The 16773-nt window shown below is 44.0% G+C and overlaps 1 protein-coding gene across 13 annotated transcripts in view; it reads right to left on the bottom strand.

Moving 5' to 3' along the window:
- The window catches only part of CELF1 (CUGBP Elav-like family member 1), a 58677-nt gene that overhangs the window by 41387 nt on the left and 517 nt on the right, over nt 1-16773 (bottom strand). For 10 of the 13 annotated variants that reach the window (XM_084849188.1, XM_084849182.1, XM_084849232.1 and 7 more), the window contains exon 1: nt 16609-16718. The exons of 1 other annotated variant lie outside the window; for it this stretch is intronic. The gene's annotated coding sequence lies outside the window, so the exon portion shown is untranslated. 2 more of the 13 variants (XM_084849276.1, XM_084849260.1) reach the window with 2 other exon arrangements.

Genomic DNA, 16773 nt, shown 5'->3' with positions numbered 1-16773 from the left:
ACTTCGGCAAAGCTTTCGACAAAGAGCCCCATAATCTCCTGATTAGCGAACTAGCTCAAAGTGGGCTAGATGAAACAACGGTCAGGTGGATCCACAGTTGGCTACAGAATCGGACCCAAAGAGTGCTTATCAATGGGATCTTCTCAAACTGGGGAGAGGTAACGAGCGGGGTACCGCAGGGCTCAGTTCTGGGCCCAGTGCTCTTCAACATTTTTAGTAATGACTTGGAGAAGGAGGAGGTGCAGGGAATGCTGATCAAATCTGCAGATGACACAAAATTGGTTGGGATAGCTATTACCCTGGAAAACAGAAACAAAATTCAAAGTGATCTTGATAGGCTGGAGCGCTGGGCAGAAAACAACAGAATAAAATGTAATAGGGATAAATGCCAAGTTCTGCCCCTAGGAAAAAGAAATCAAATGCATAGTTACAAGATGAGGGATACTTGGCTCAGCAAACTGCTGTAGATCACAAGCTGAATATGAGCCAACAATGTGATGTGGCTGCAAAAATGGCAAATGCTCTTTTGGGCTGCATTAATAGAAGCATACCTTCCAAATCATATGAAGTACTAGTTCCCCTCTACTCAGCACTGGTTAGGCCTCATCTGGAGTACTGTGTCCGGTTCTGGGAGCCACACTTTAAGAAGGATGCAGACAAACTTGGGGATGAGGAGGAGGGAAACGAAGATGATCAGGGGACTGGAAACAAAGCCCTATGAGGAGAGACTGAAAGAACTGGGCATGTTTAGCCTTGAGAAGAGGACCAACGGAAGGTATGATAATGCTCTTCAAGTACTTGAAAGGTTGTCACAGACAGGAAGGCCAGCATCTCATCACCCCAGAATGCAGGACACGGAATAATGGGCTCAAGTTACAGGCAGCCAGATTCTAGCTGAACATCAGGACAAATGTCCCAACTGTTACAGTAATACGACAATGGAACCAATTACCTAGGGAAGTAGTGGGCTCTCCCACACTGGAGGCATTCAAGACAAGGCTGGAGAGCCATCTGTCAGGCATGCTTTGACTTAAGATTCCTGCACTGAGCAGGGGGATGGACTTGATGGCCTTATAGGCCCCTTCCAACCCTACTATTCTATGATTCTATGACACTGTAGAACAAAACCCAAACTGTCAAGAATGTACATTTTCTTCCATATTATGATATGGTGATTTTACTCACATGTTGGGAAATTGAGTGTGCCTTGGAGCATCCCAAACTGTCTATCAATATAAGACACATTTGATCAATAAGTTTAATAAGGAATGGAAGAAATAACTATGCTGAAAATCTTACAGAGGGGATTAAAAAAAACATTTTTCCTCATGGCTTCATTATTTCCAGACATATTATATATCTAGTCCTTCTATAAAAGTCTTACTATATAGTTTTTTTTCATCTTTAATTTGTGTGTGTAAAAAAAAATAACAAAATTCTAATATAAATACTGGTATTTCACACATAGATTAAAACAACTGATTAGCAGTCCAGCAATATATCACATGTACATAGCTGCAACACTGAGTTCCAAATCAAAAAGGCTGTACAAAATACAATACCTAAGTCCTAAATGTGTTTTGACCAAACTGATCCTCATCAGTGGGAAAAATATAAACAGTAATTATAGTCCTTGCTAAAACAATGATTTCATGATGTTAAACTTTTTACATGAAACCTGTAAAGCAAAATACACAAATTTAGAGATACCCGGTAAATGGCTGCTATATATGGAAGGAACTAATAATCTCTGATAAGAATGCTCCAGTCTTTTTCGCTAGCGGGCTGCTCTCTGGGTTATTTGAGATTTTTTTTATTGTGGTATGGTTACATGTTGGATAAACCTGAGAGATTACTGTAAATTAATAGAAGGTTGTTTTATTGCTCTACATGTTTCAGAATGTAGGAGGGTAATGTTCGTGTCCCTTTTTTGCATTCAGCTACCAACCGCATTATGAAGATTACAGACTTTGCATAGTATTTACTGGTAAAGTGATACATTTTTACATTCACAATTTTCTTTAAACCTATTTTGTTTTGCTGTAGTCCCAATCCAATCCAACAATGGCCTCAACATGGATGTTGAAGTCCCCAGGACCACAGTCTGACACTGCTTCTGAGACCACCTTGGCCAGGGAGGCTGCTCTGCAGCAGGGTGGACAGTTTATTAACAGTATCCCCAATCTGTCCCTATGGCCCAACACTAGGCGCAGACCCTCAAACCCTAATCCTGGGTGGAGAGGTCTCCTGGTGAGGATGATGCAATCTTTATGGACCACGGTTACTCCCCCTTCCCCAGCCTATGCCCTCCACCTGGGCACAGCTAAGGTTGACCCTTCCTCACTTGGCAATGCAGGGCTTGGTGAGGCACACCAGGATGGCTCCCTCATCCACACATAAATGAAGTCTTAACTTACTAAGAACTTACATAACTTACTATGAACTTCTGTATATGTTTTGCCCCTTCACACTCTAGATATGTGCCCTGGTTATTTCCTATGCATCCCTTTCTCCTACCAAAGGTCATACGCAATTGGCAAATGTTTGTACACAGTTATGCACGCATTCATAGCCATAAAAACTGATCACATCATAATTCTCATGGAGGAGGAGGCTATCAATGGCTACTAGTCCTGATGGCTATATGCTGCCTCCAGTATCAGACAGTAGGCCTATGTACACCAGTTGCAGATGAACACAACTGGGAGGATTGTATTGCATTCGTACCCTACTTGTGGGTTCCCCACAGGCAGGTGGTTGGCCACTATGTGAACAGAATGCTGGACTGGATGAATCTTGGTGTGATCCAGCACTGATCTTCTCATGTTCACAGCACACCATATTTTTGCAACACAATGACAGGAACCAAGCAGTACATATGTGTAGCGCTAAAGCTTATAGCACAATGAACCAAGTGAACAAGGTTCCTTTCCCCTGTGTTTTGTGAGTCAATATAAGCTAGCACATTAATCCTAAAGAGTCAGCTACCCAGTTAACAAGAATGAGGAGTATAGCATGACCCCATCCAATAGCCACAGAACCCAGAACAGACCGGAGCTTGCTCACCCTGTTCCCTTGCAGGAACTCGATCTTAACTATCAGCTATCCTGTATGTTGCTGCCAAGGGCCTTCACTATCTTGGGGTTATTTGTGAAATGCTTAGGGGATAGCTGTGTTTCTTCTGTTCTTTTTCCTTTCTCTGGTAAATGTAAAATTCTATGTATCAGTGGAAACTGAATTAGGTCCCAACAATAATAGGGTGAAATGCAAATGCAAACAGATATGGAATAATCAGGAAGTCTAGAATTCTAACCAAATGTAACCCAATTTCTGTTACGAACTAAGGTAATGAACTATGAAATGGTGGGTGCAAAATTACAGTTGGTAGTCAGTTAGTATTTTCCAAAGCTATTACATCGAGAACGAGAGTTCTGAGTTAGCCCTTTTATCTTATTTAAGCCATGGAAGTGGAAATATAATAAATATAGGCTTTTGTATGCTAGCTTCTCCATTTCTGATCTTTTAGCATTTTTGGAATTACTGTTTCAAGGCCCATCTGCAACTCAGAGAGCAAAACACCCACTAAGAATATTCATCACGAAGAATATTCATCACGTTTTCAAAGCTTAGATCTCTGGCCTTCCACAAACTAGCTACTTTATCAGCAAGTTACATTCAAAGTTCAACAACACTGCCAGAAACTATAAAGAATCTTGTGGCACCTTAAAGACTAACAAATTTATTCTGGCATATGCTTTCATAGATTATATGCCATTTCAACAGAGTTTATGCCAAAATAAATGTGTTTGTCTTTAAGGTGCCACAAAACTCATGGTTGTTTTTGCTGCAATAGAGTAATATGACTTCTCCTTTGGAAATAGTGACTAGAACTTATCCTTAAAAACATCACCTTTCACTTGGACAAGTTTTGCAACAAAAAATGTTAACTTATGGGTACGAACAGTGACTGGAAGCTCTGGTCGAAATGCAAAGTGAACATAAAGCCAGCCACTCTGCTACCTAGTCTGTATGCTGCATTTGTACCAATGGAGAACAGCTTCATTCTCTGAGGGAAGAGAGGATAATTCAACAGCTTTACCCATACATGGTTGCTGAAAGAAACTAGTAACTGACATGGCCCCTAATTCATATTCATTCAGCATGAATGAACTGCGCTATAGTGCATTTTAAAGTTTTTGAAAATTCACTCAAGCAAAATAAATTTAGTGAAGAAAATGTCCAATTTACATAACCAAGAAAACCAAGTTATCATGAAGTGGTGCAAGGAATTCTTAACAGGGAGAATGTACTAAACACATCCAGATTCAAAATTTTAAATGACAGATGCACACTGTAAAAATTTCCGAACAACAGGATACACAAGTTTCTGTCTGCATGCCATCTCTGATAGCAATTAAATTCACAAAAAAGCACAAGGCATATGAATACAGACACATTCCAGAACAGTGACCTCACTAGTCCATATTAGCAAGGGACAGAAAGCACGGAGGCTGCTCAGAAAGCTTAGTTTAGGTGCCACAGGCATTCTGTCTTTTAGGAGACAACAAAGCAGATAAAGTGGGAAACAACAAGAAAATTGTGCTTCTTGTTAGCATATGAACAAGTTAATGTAGAAATAAAGATAAGACTAACAGCTGAATAATAATGTAACAGTAAAATGAAATGTTTTACAAGGAGTAAAATAAGTAGTGAGGGGTGGTTATTATGTACCAGTACCTCCAGAGGTCTGTAGTGACACATACCACAGTAAAGTGATCTCTCTCTCTCTCTCTCTCCTGTGCACTGGGCCTGTCTCTGCCATGGGACACGCAGCAAGAAAATTGCTATAATAGCAAAACAAGTCAACATGTGGAAGAGAGGAAAATGATGCAGACTCTGGTAGGCTTGAAATATTTGATGGAAATCATGTTCCATCATGGACTTCATGATGGACTTTTCTCATGATGGACGGATTTTAATGGATTTCCTCAACTTCAGCAAAGCTCCCGTCAAAGTGCCCCATGATCTCCTGATTAGCAAACTAGCTCAAAGTGGGCAAGATGAAACAACGATCAGGTGGATCCACAGTTGGCTACAGAATCAGACTCAAAGAGTGCTTATCAATGGGATCTTCTCAAACTGGGGAGAGGTAACGAGCGGGGTACCACAGGGCTCAGTCCTGGGCCCAGTGCTCTTCAACATTTTTATTAATGACTTGGAGGAGGAGGTGCAGGGAATGCTGATCAAATTTGCAGATGACACAAAATTGGGCGGGATAGCTAATACCTTGGAAGACAGAAACAAAATTCAAAGTGATCTTGATAGGCTGGAGCGCTGGGCGGAAAACAACAGAATGAAATGCAATAGGGATAAATGCCAAGTTCTGCACTTAGGAAAAAGAAACCAAATGCACAGTTACAAGATGGGGGATACTTCGCTCAACAATACTACAAGCGAGAAGGACCTTGGAACTGTTGGCTCATATTCAGCTTGTGATCGACAACAATGTGATGTGGCTGCAAAAAAGGCCAATGCTCTTTTGGGCTGCATTAATAGAAGTATACCTTCCAAATCATATGAAGTACTAGTTCCCCTCTACTCAGCACTGGTTAGGCCTCATCTGGAGTACTGTGTCCAGTTCTGGCCACCGCACTTTAAGAAGGATGCAGACAAACTGGAGAGGGTTCAGAGGAGGGCAACAAAGATGATCAGGGGACTGGAAACAAAGCCCTATGAGGAGAGACTGAAAGAACTGGGCATGTTTAGCCTTGAGAAGAGAAGACTGAGGGGAGATATGATAGCGCTCTTCAAGTACTTGAAAAGTTGTCACAAACAGAAAGGCCAGGATCTCTTCTCCATCACCCCAGAATGCATGACACGGAATAACGGGCTCAAGTTACAGGAAGCCAGATTCCGGCTGAACATCAGGACAAACTTCCTGACTGTTAGAGCAATACGACAATGGAACCAATTCCCTAGGAAGGTAGTGGACTCTCTCCCACACTGGAGGCATTCAAGATGAAGCTGGACAGCCATCTGTCAGGGATGCTCTGACTTGGATTCCTGCACTGAGCAGGGGGTTAGACTCAATGGTCTTATAGGCCCCTTTCAATGCTACTATTCTATGATTCTATGTTTTGGGGAAACCTTTTCAAGCAACAGGCCTGGGCTCTTACAGCAGTTGGGTCCCCAAGTAAGTCAGACACCTTAAGAAATCAGGCTGACATCCTCATAAACAATGGTTCAGAATTTAAATTAAACATGTGCTGCCCAGATAACCAGAATCATGAGTGATGGTAGAATGAAGCATGTCTTGAATAAAATATTCCAAGACATCAATCAGTAAGTTCACCCAGGTCTCTGAGAAAGAAATGAATGCATCTTCAGGATAGTACAGTTTTAAACTAAAAATACAGTTCCAATTCCACAGCTACTGTGATGGTTCTCAGAAATATATGAAGGCCAAGTGTATATGGAAAGTACCAAATTCCACATGCTTTACAGTTTGCCAGGGATGTTATGTACTCTGGAGTATCACATTTAATTCAGGACAAAAATCCCTTCGTAAACCCACCAATCAGCCTTCATTCTGAGACACACAGATTGGGTTACCCCTATCTTCGCTTCAACAGCTACACATGACAACAAGCAAGAAATAATCATGCCTTAGGCTGCAGGAGAAAAAATGTTTGGGTGGAAAGATATGAAAGATGGAGAAATAACTTCAAATACACAGTTTTCGAGGACAAAAAACACCAACCATTACAAAAAAGCAAAAACTTAAGGAAACATTGTCAATTCCTTAGAAGACAGATTCCTAATTTACTGAAATATCCAAACTAGTAAAGTCTATGTTTTTCTTCTATGTTTTGTTTTTCTTCTTTGGCATAATGAAAAATATTTCGGAAAAGCCCAAGGACCTTTCAGAAGGCAGAGGTTCTATGGGACTGATGTTGACGAGACGCTGAATCGCAATGACCCATGGATGTTTTTCTAGGTTTTGGGAGCATGGAGAAATCAGAAACCACTCTTGGGGGTTTAGACCTGATTTCCAGCACATAACTACACTGTATCATCTGAAGCATCCACTTGTTCATCTTGGAGATCAGCCAAGCTTGCAGGAAGAGATGTAGTCTGCCCCCCACACAGGGCTGTGCCTGGCATCGGACAGCAGCTGATTTGTGTTGTTTCTTACCTCCATGGCCACCCCATTGTGCTAATGGCTAATTAAACTGATGACCTGGCCAGGGGGCCTTGTACTGTCACTGGTACTGATAATGTGCAGTGAAAGGGCAGTTACGAAAGGACTGCAGAGCTGTCTTTCCTTGCTAGTAAAAGATCCAGAGATTCCCCCAAAACTTTTGTAAGTCTACTTGCCATTGGTGCAGCCAAAGGGTTCAGTACACCACCTGCAGCCATGGCCTTGGCTGAATACTAGAGGCCATCTACTGAGGAATCTGCCAAGAACTCAGCTGCCCTAGCCAGTTCATTGAGTCCTTCTCGAAGGTCTTTGACTGGGATGGCACCTCAGGAATTAAGGACCATGACCACATAACAGATGCTCTTGCAATTCTAGAGTTTGCAGTGGCGGCATAGATAGCCAGCGCTGTTGCCTCATGGAGTCATTTCAAGGCTGTGTCCACCTTGTGATCACTTGAATTGGACAGGGATTCCCTGCCCTTGCTGGTCAAAGAAGCAGTAGTGTGGTGGCAAATTCAGAAGTGCGGGGTCCCTTCATGATAGTCACACCGCCTCACAGCCACCCCCCTTCTAAAATTATACAACCTTGTAAGATTATCCAACACAAATGAGCTTTCAGTCACTTTGTTTGGAGTATCTGGTCACCCTAATTCAGAATTATTAAAAGGTCCATTTGAAAAGAAGACGCGCACACACACACAAAGTCATATCCAGCAACTTGCTAGAAAATATTATTTGGTTAATCTTGGAATAGTAGGGTTGGAAGGGGCCTACAAGACCATCGAGTCCAACCCCCTGCTCAATGCAGGAATCCAAGTCAAAGCATCCCTGACAGATGGCTGTCCAGCTTTGTAGACAAAAAGGTTAGTCCTTTTTAATTCAAGAAACATGTAGTAGTAGTAATAATAATAGCATTTTTATTATTAATTATTATGAAGAGCCATTGCAGCCAGGTGTGACGCAATCCCCATTAAAATAAATGGAACCTAGTCTGTGGTGACCCACAACTCCTTCAAGGCTGCAATCCTATACACACTTATTTGGGAGTAAATCCCATTGAACATAATGGTACTTACTTCTGAATAGACAAGTAGGAGTGCCCTACAAGGCTACAAGCAGAACTACACTCACTGGGGGAGTAAACTAAAGTCCAAATCAGCCTGTCAGTAGCCTTGGATGTAGACAAAACACACTCTAGTGGTGGGTTAGGAACAAACTTTTATTGGAGATATAACAAACTTACATTTCAAGATAAACTGGCTGAGGTCAGCATCATTTGCAGGAGGAGGAAGACAGGAAAGTGGAGGGAGGAGACAAGGAAAAGGCAGAGGGACCTCTCAGAGATCCCCTCCCATCTTGCTCATATTAACCCTTCAAGTTCAGGTTAAGTGACTTATGGCCCTAGTCCCTCCAACATAAACTCCACTGAACACATTGAGACTTGCTTCTGAGTAAACAAACCTAGGATCCTACTGTCAACCAGAGGGGTTGGTTCCAACCCCAGGCCCCCTCCTGTACCTTGAAGGACAAACTTGATGTGCAAACAAACAGCAGGTGAAAACTTTTCACTGCATGGTGCTAAAACATGATCCCCTGCTAACGTCTGTACATCAAGCCCACTAGAATATCTGTCCCATGCACAGCAAGCCCCATACATAAGCATGAGCAACAGACAATGGCAGCGGCAGTGCCGCCCCCCCCGCTCCTGCCTTGGCCAGCAGCAACAGCAGCCCTGAACAGGTGGCTGGTGCTGCAGGATGATGAGGTCAGTGCTGGGTGAGCAGGCACAGAGCAGGGACAGGCAGCAGGGTGGGAAAAGGGTCAGGAAGCTGAGGGGCTGGCTGGGGATGGTCAAGTTGTGAGGCGTGATGGCTGCTCAGGGGGTGGAAGGCGGAGAAGCCGAGAGCTGAGGAGTAGAATAGGGGGTGCTGAGAGGAGGCTGCAGAGCTCCCTCAAGCTCCTTCTCTCGCTCCCTTTGTCTGGCTGGCTCTGCGTGGTAGGCAAGAGGCAGCCACCAGTCGCCCGCACTCCCTTCCTCTGCTCCCTCCTCCTCCTGCCGCATCTGGCCCACAGCAGCAGCAGCAGCAGACCGCAACCCGGCTGGGAGCTGGCTCCAATAAAAGTGCAGGAGCGAAACCTCAGTGCCACCCAGAGCACTATACTACTACACAGATGCCTTGGAGGACAATGCCATCATAAGATCAACCTGTAGAGACTCCACAGTCTGAGTGGGCAGGTTACAGAATTTTTAATGGAAATTATGTCTTGCCTTGCCCCCCCCCCCCGATCTTTCCTCTTCTTGTATAATGGTATTAAACAAATGAGGAAAAGGCACAACTGGGGCTGAAGGTGCATCCTGGGGAAAAACCTCAGCTACTCCTAGCAGCTCATCAACACCATCAGTTTCAGATGGAGTTGTGGGGTGGAACCTCTAATTTTAAAGTTTTTATGGCTTTGGCCAGAATAACCAGAAAAAAAAAGCTCTAGGCTGAACAGTCTGCGCTGGAAGGGAACAAAGTCAGGGGTGCCTCCTTTGGAGAACTCCTGTTCTTCTTGCTCTGAGCCTACTTTGGACTCTTGCTCAATATCAGTGATAGACCCCAAAGGATCCCCTCTGTCAGAAGAAGACAAGCTCTCCCAATGTTGTCTATCAGCTCATTGCTCCTGGGCTCCTTTGGTAGTGAACTAGTGGTAGAGAGCTAGAACAGAGAGAGAGGACTAACTTATGTGCTGAAGAGTGCTGTGACGGCTGCTGGTGGCAGTGCTTGCTCTCTCTTTTTTTTTTTTTACAACCTTCCCTCCCTTTTTGTAACTAGGGAGCAAAGTAGAAGCAGCAGGGGAGGTGGATGAGGATGAAGAATCGCTAGATAATGAAGTGTGGCATGTATCTCACTTTTGTTGACTCCTTTGCTAACTGTTTGGCTAGTACAGCAACTGCTTCACGGACCACCTGCTTGTTTAAGCACAGAATGGCCATTTGAGTCCAGACAAGTCTGCCTGTTGCTGGTAAGCCTGAAACAGCCTCTCCTACTCCCTTGGGCCTGAGGACAACAGAACAGCGCCCTCTATCAGGCTTTACTGAGCCCCAGACATGGTTGCTGCTGCCGCTGCCAATGTAGAGATTTCTTGCATGCAGGAGATCTTTCTCCTCCTCATTGAGGCACATTCCCCCTGCCTGCAGCGTAACTTTACTTGCCACATCCGAAGGTGGGATATCAGGGCGGCTGTCATTAACTCCATAGAGATGATGCATCTGTAGTGGTAGCACAGGAAGCCTTGCCTGACCAGATCCCTGTGCACACTGATAGAACTAGAGGCATTAGGCGACAGCCTCCCCATTGATGAGGGAAAAACATGAGAGACCTGGTATGACTGTGGTCATGAAGCGCTCCCTAAGCCCGCAACCAACAGGTTGGGGTGAGCTCCCATGGGCAACAACAGTCCTGAAAACAACCCCTCTCTCTCCACACATTTTTAATGAGGTAGTGGCTTGAGATGAAAGAGAGAGAGAATGAGGGGAAACGGTGGGGGTTGGGTTGAAAGAGTCCCTCGTTCACCCTGGCAATTGGAGCCCAACGTAGAATGTAAGAAAAACCTAATGTTGCTGTCTAAGAATGGACAGAAAGGTTACAGAAAGAGAAAAAAGACCTGTCCCAAAGAAACTGGGAGCCAACTATTAACTCTGCTCTTCTGTAGGAGGAAGAGCCAAAATGAGAGGGGTTTCCTTCCTTTCCTGTGGGACACAATTTTGATGTGATTGGCCCCGCCTTCTACGGAAGTGGGACTTAACCCTTTCCTCCTTGCTCCACTCCCTGGGTGATGGAGAAATAGACAAATGAACCACTGTCATTCCTATGGAGTAAGTACTAGCATCAATACATTTGGCACTATATGAAAAGAAAAATGAACAGCAATGGTCTTTCAGACCTCTAGAAATGCAGAGCTGTGAGAACACTACCATCTCATCTGTTTTCTAACTGTGCAATGCACTACAGAAGACAATGGATTGGGAAGTTTTTAGCTGTGAACCAACTGTACCTCCTGGTGCATAGTTTCTTAAACCAGGAGGAGTGAAACCAATATAATACAACGATTCCACTGCTCATTTTGGATTGCAAACCAAAGTGTTCTCCAAGGCTAAAGATAAGCAATCAGACCTGGTGATCCTGAAAGACAGATCAGAAGCATCGGTGAATAGGCATGTCTGTTCTTTTGTTCATTCAGAAAGTATCCAATACTGTTTGAGAAACTGAACTGTCTACTGTACAAAAAGCTACTGTATGCTTTTTGGAAGGATTATACTTCCTAAAGCTGCAATAAAAGCCTTTACTTTTAAATTTTAGAAAGAAGTTTTAGCTGAACTTGATCACATAGGGTTGTATTCAGTTTCTTATTTATCCAGTCTTATGTTCATCTCAGCTTGTTACCATATCAGTTTATGATTTTTAAAATAAAAGTCTGCACAAAAATTTGGATATTTTCACTAATATACACATTTTTGCATGCAGATTTTTTACTGAAAAATTGCACTGCAAAATTTGATTTTTCCCCCCAGTTGATTTGGGAAATGTGAATTAGGTATGTTCATGTTGAAAAGAGAACTGAACTACTTCCTCCTCCATCCCTACTATTAACAGACAATATAATTTAAACTTACTCATAGCTACCCACTAGTGTCTTTAGGAGTGGAATGCCAGCCTTATCAGAAACAGTGATCAGTACTTTACAAAGCCATCTTACTGTGATCCACTACCCCCAATGTTAGTACAGGTAAGTAAATGTGTGAACCAGCACTTGTGGACTAGAATGGAGGCAAACAAAGCGAAGATTAATCCAGACAACTGAAGGTTAACCCTGGACAATAGAACAGATGATCTAGAAATAGGGATTCAGCTTACGTTGGATAGGGTAGCACTCCCCTTAAAAACTCAGGTTCGCAGTCCAGGGGTGTTCTTCAATCTGGCTTTGGGCCTAGATACTCAGATGATGGCCATGGCCAGGAGTGCCTTTGGCCAGGTTAGGTTGGTGTGCCAGCTGCACCCATTCTTGAGAAATGCAAACCTGGTCATGGTAACATGTCTAAGTTACATCATGTTTGGACTGCCACAGCATACTCTGTGTGCTGTGGCACCGTTGAAGAATGGCACCGTTGAAGGCACCATTGAAGAATGTCCAGAAACTTCAACTAGTCCAGAATACAGGGGCCAAGTTGTTGAATGGAGCCAGGGTACTTGAAGTATGTTGGAAAGGAAAGGTTCCTCCTGTGCAAGCACTGGGTCATTACTGACTCCTAGAGGGACGCCACTTTCGTTGGCGTTTTCATGGCAGACTAGAGCGGGGTGGTTTGCCATTGCCTTCCCCAGTCGCTTCACTGCTTCTGATTTGTTTCTGGTCCCAATTCAAGGTGCTGGTTATGACCGCTAAAGCCCTGTACGGATTGAGACTAGAATACCCAAAGGACTGCCTTCTCACATACCAGCCTTCATGATTATTAAGATCATTAACAGAGGCTCCCTTGGATGTCACACCAATGTACGCGGTTGTTTGGCTTAGTCTCTGGAGCTCACTACCTAGGGACGCCTCACACACTCTTTGATAACCTTCTGCCAGTGCGGCATCTAGCACATAGGATATGTTTTTACCTTTCCCTGGTATGTTGTCTGACTCTCCGGGCATTTTAGTGTTGAAGCTGCTCTGTAGATAATTTTTATTGGTATGTTTGATTGACTCTTCATGATATGATTTCTTTGTTTTTAAACTTGGTTCTTGATTTTATCTGCTGTTTTTCTTTGATTTGCTTGTTTCTATTGATCTTAGTACCTTTGACTTTTTATGGAAAGGGAGGACAGACATTTTAAATATTATTGGTTTGGACATAAATTAGATCATCTGGCGTTTAGAGGGTGGGTACTAAACACCGAAGTCCAAATATTTCCTTAAATATTTACTAAAGCTAACTAGGTGGCCCTGGACAAATCACCCTTTCTCAGATTATGTTCCAAAGGGTTGTTGAAAAGACAGAAATTATATTGCAATATATTGCAATTTGCCCTGCGCCCTTGGAACAGAGAAAGAAATATAGTGTATCCCTTCAGAAGCACTTTACACTTTCATATACATACTGGGAATGGCAACAAGGACTGATTAGATATGACACATTGAAAATGACCACTGCTTACATGCTAATAGGATAAGGTTAATGCTAGCTGCATTAAAAATATGTATCAGAGTTTGCATTTTTACACTTACATTGCATTTTTATATTATTTATCAATTTCTTAACTACCTTTCAAGACCTGGTCTTCCCAAGGCAGCTTAAAGCACAAAAACAACCATATTAATAAAATAATTTAAATATAAACAATTTAAAATAAAACCAGTTTCAATAAAACCCAATTTCAAGATCAATCAGCAGTGAATAACACACAAAAAAACCCAATTAATTTTTACAATTAAAAGCCAAGGAGAACAAATGAGTTTTTCAAACCCTCTTAAAAACAGCAGTAGATGTGGTCAGATGTATCCCACTCCGGAGGGAATTCCATGTGCCACCAATGAAAAGGCTACCAACCTTACTGATCTTGGTGGTGGTCCAGCAAGCAGGGCCCGAGAAGATAACCATAAAAGAGGAGCAGATACATACAGGTGTAGGTAGCCCTTTAACTAACCTGGACCCAAGCTGTTTGGGTATTAAAGGTCAAAACCAACACTTTGAATCAGGCCCAGAAACACAACCGCTGCAGCTGGTACAGGACTGATGTAATATGATCTGACCATCTAGCCCCAATGAGGACTCAAGCCGTCACATTTTCTACCAGCTGAAGTTTTCGAGTCATTTTCAAAAGCAGCCCCACATACAGCATGTTACAGTAGTCCAGTCTGGATATAACCAGGGCATGCATAAGTGAGGTCAGGCCCCTTTGCCCTATATAGGGTTGCAGCTGACCCATCAACTGAAGTAGATAAAAGACACTCCTGGCTACTGCTGCCACCTGTGTTTCCACTGTCAGTAATGAATCCAAAAGGGGCCCCAAGCTATGAACTTGGTTCTTAAGGGGAAGTACAACCCCATCCAATACCAACTGAATACCTCTAGGTCAGAGGTGGGTACCATGCAGCCTGAGGGTGACGTGTGACCCTTGCAGCTCCCCACCAACCCCTGAAATCAAACTGAAAAAGGCAGCAACAGTTTTATAGCAACAACCTACATAAATATTGTTGCTAAATGCAAACAAATGCATATTTGGTGATGAAGTGGATGTTTACAGAGTTCATAAAAATCCATTTGTGGCCTACAGGGAAAGTAGGCAAAGCCATCTGAAAAGTATTACGGTAATTAACTAACAAAATGTCTTTTGGAGAAGAGGGAGGGTCAGCATTAAAGAACTGCATTCCCTCCCCATTGTATCCATATCAGTGGAGGCCAGTCCCCACAACCTTGCAGCAATGTATCAAGTGATTTTTTTTTTTTACCTTTTTCTTCAGCAGCAAATGTCAGCACTACTTATTTATATGGAAGAAAATAAAGTTGTGCTCAGACACAACTGGGGGTGGGATTGGAGCTTTAATGGAACCAGGTTTTCCTCCTTTTGGCTTCCTCTCCCAGCTTGCACCCCCTCTTCTCTACCCTTCCAACTTTCACCCAAACATCCAATTTTCCCTACATCACAGGGAAGGTGGGGCTGGGGTGAAGGAAGCCCTTCAGCCTTTGCCCTCTTGTCCCTCACTCCAGCCCTTTCCCTCCTTAATCCAGTCTGTCAAGGACTTCCATACCTCCCCCTGTTCTCCCTCCCCCATATGACCAGAACTCTCCCCCTTGCCCTAAGTAAAAGATGGTGCCACCTTAAAGGAAACAGACTGCTCTGTTTGACAGCCAGCAGCAGCTATCATGGGAATATAGAGGTGACAAGATGCAACACAGGAGGTTTAAGATGTACAAAAGATTTAAGTGCTCTCTCTCCTCACCCACCTTGGCAACCAGTTCCCAATATTCAGTTTCTCTATCATGCTCAGAGCAGGACAAGGAGATAATACATTAAGAACTGTGATTTTAAGCATGTGATTTTAATATGTGACGCAGTGAACAGAAATGTTTGAAAGAGCTTCCAACATATCTAAGCTCTAACAAAGTGAAAGTAGTACATTTTAGATTACATAAAACCATGCAGAAAATGGTCTGCCAGCAACACCTCCCATTCACCATCAATGGAAACTGTTCTAGCATGTTCTTGCAACAGTGGATCAGTATGCAATAAAAAGAAAGGGCAGAGACATGAAGTATTTTCTTAGACAGCACTACCCTAAAGGTAAGGTTATAAATTTAGAGAAATTGTGCAGCATTTTCCATACAAGAAACCACAAAGTTAACACTGCATGGTATTGAACTAATCAAAAGAAAGTTATTATTCACAGCCTATATTTTGATATGACCCTATTTTGTATTTATTTGTAAAGTTTCTCTTGTGCCCTTTCCCTCCATTTATACTTCACCATCTTTTCCTTCATCTGTCACACCTCTAAGTTTACTATGCAGTATTTTTCCTCTACTGTCGAACTGCCGCCCGAAACACAACGTCTTATTACTTGTAATACACGAGCTTGACCTAGCCAAGTTGCCAGGAGAGAGCTAAAGGCTTCATTATAAACCAACCAGACGTTTCACAAGTCAGGGGATCGTCATTTAAACTGTATCACGTGGTCAATCTTCTAAAGATTCCGACCTCCTCCTCTTTCTCCCACTCCAGGTCCATTAAATCGCCAGGAACATATCCAGCATTCCCTCACTAAATCGGGATCACTTTACAGCAAGACACGGCCCAGGGTTAATTTACCGGGGTGGGGATGGGAGTGGAGCAGAGCTCTCTAACGGAGGAGACACAAATGTTTCGCGTCAAGCCATTAAGCGGCCTCCAGGAGACGAGCCCCGCCCCCGCGCCCTAGGATGGCGGCGGCGACGCGAACCTGCGTTGCCCCGAAGCCCTGAGGGCAATCTTGTCTCTCTCCCCCCGCGGCAAGCTCCCGCCCCCGTTCCCCAACATGAACCGTCTGGCCTACGAACTCTTCCAGGAAAACTGCGATAGAGAATGAGAATAGCTTGACAATCACTGGCCCCCGCTGAAGCAAACGAGAGCCTCCGGCACTCGCCCCCCCCCCCGGGTTTGGGACAGTCACCGGTTGGGCATTAGACGCTCCGCTCCGCTCCCACCGGAAAGCAGCCCGCGCAGCCCGTCAGTATCAAACCTGGGTGAAGTGGAAAGGGACGGACAGTGTAGCTTCGCCTTCACCGGGAAAGGGAAAGGAAAGCAGTTCAGGTCCCCGCGAGGCCCAGTTAAAGAGGCAGAAGAGTCTTAATAGACGGGGAAAATTCAGTCACGTAAGGTGCCCCCAAAGTGGACGGAGCGCACTCACCGTTGTCTGCGCGCTGTCCCCTCCCTGCCCTTCCCGGGCTCCTCCTGGCGGCCGCCGCCCTCGCCTGCCCCGGGGGATACGCCCGCGCCCCGTTTGGCTCCCTCCGCCTCAGGCCGGTTTCGCAAGATGGCGGCACTTCCGGGAGAGACCATCACAGGGCTGGAG

This window comes from Heloderma suspectum, chromosome 1, assembly GCF_057233095.1.
Source record: "Heloderma suspectum isolate Gila_16-S chromosome 1, 16-S_ref, whole genome shotgun sequence".
Lineage (NCBI taxonomy): Eukaryota > Metazoa > Chordata > Lepidosauria > Squamata > Helodermatidae > Heloderma > Heloderma suspectum.
The sequence above is the reverse complement of the archived record's forward strand: the minus strand, read 5'-3'. Positions and strand labels throughout refer to the sequence as shown.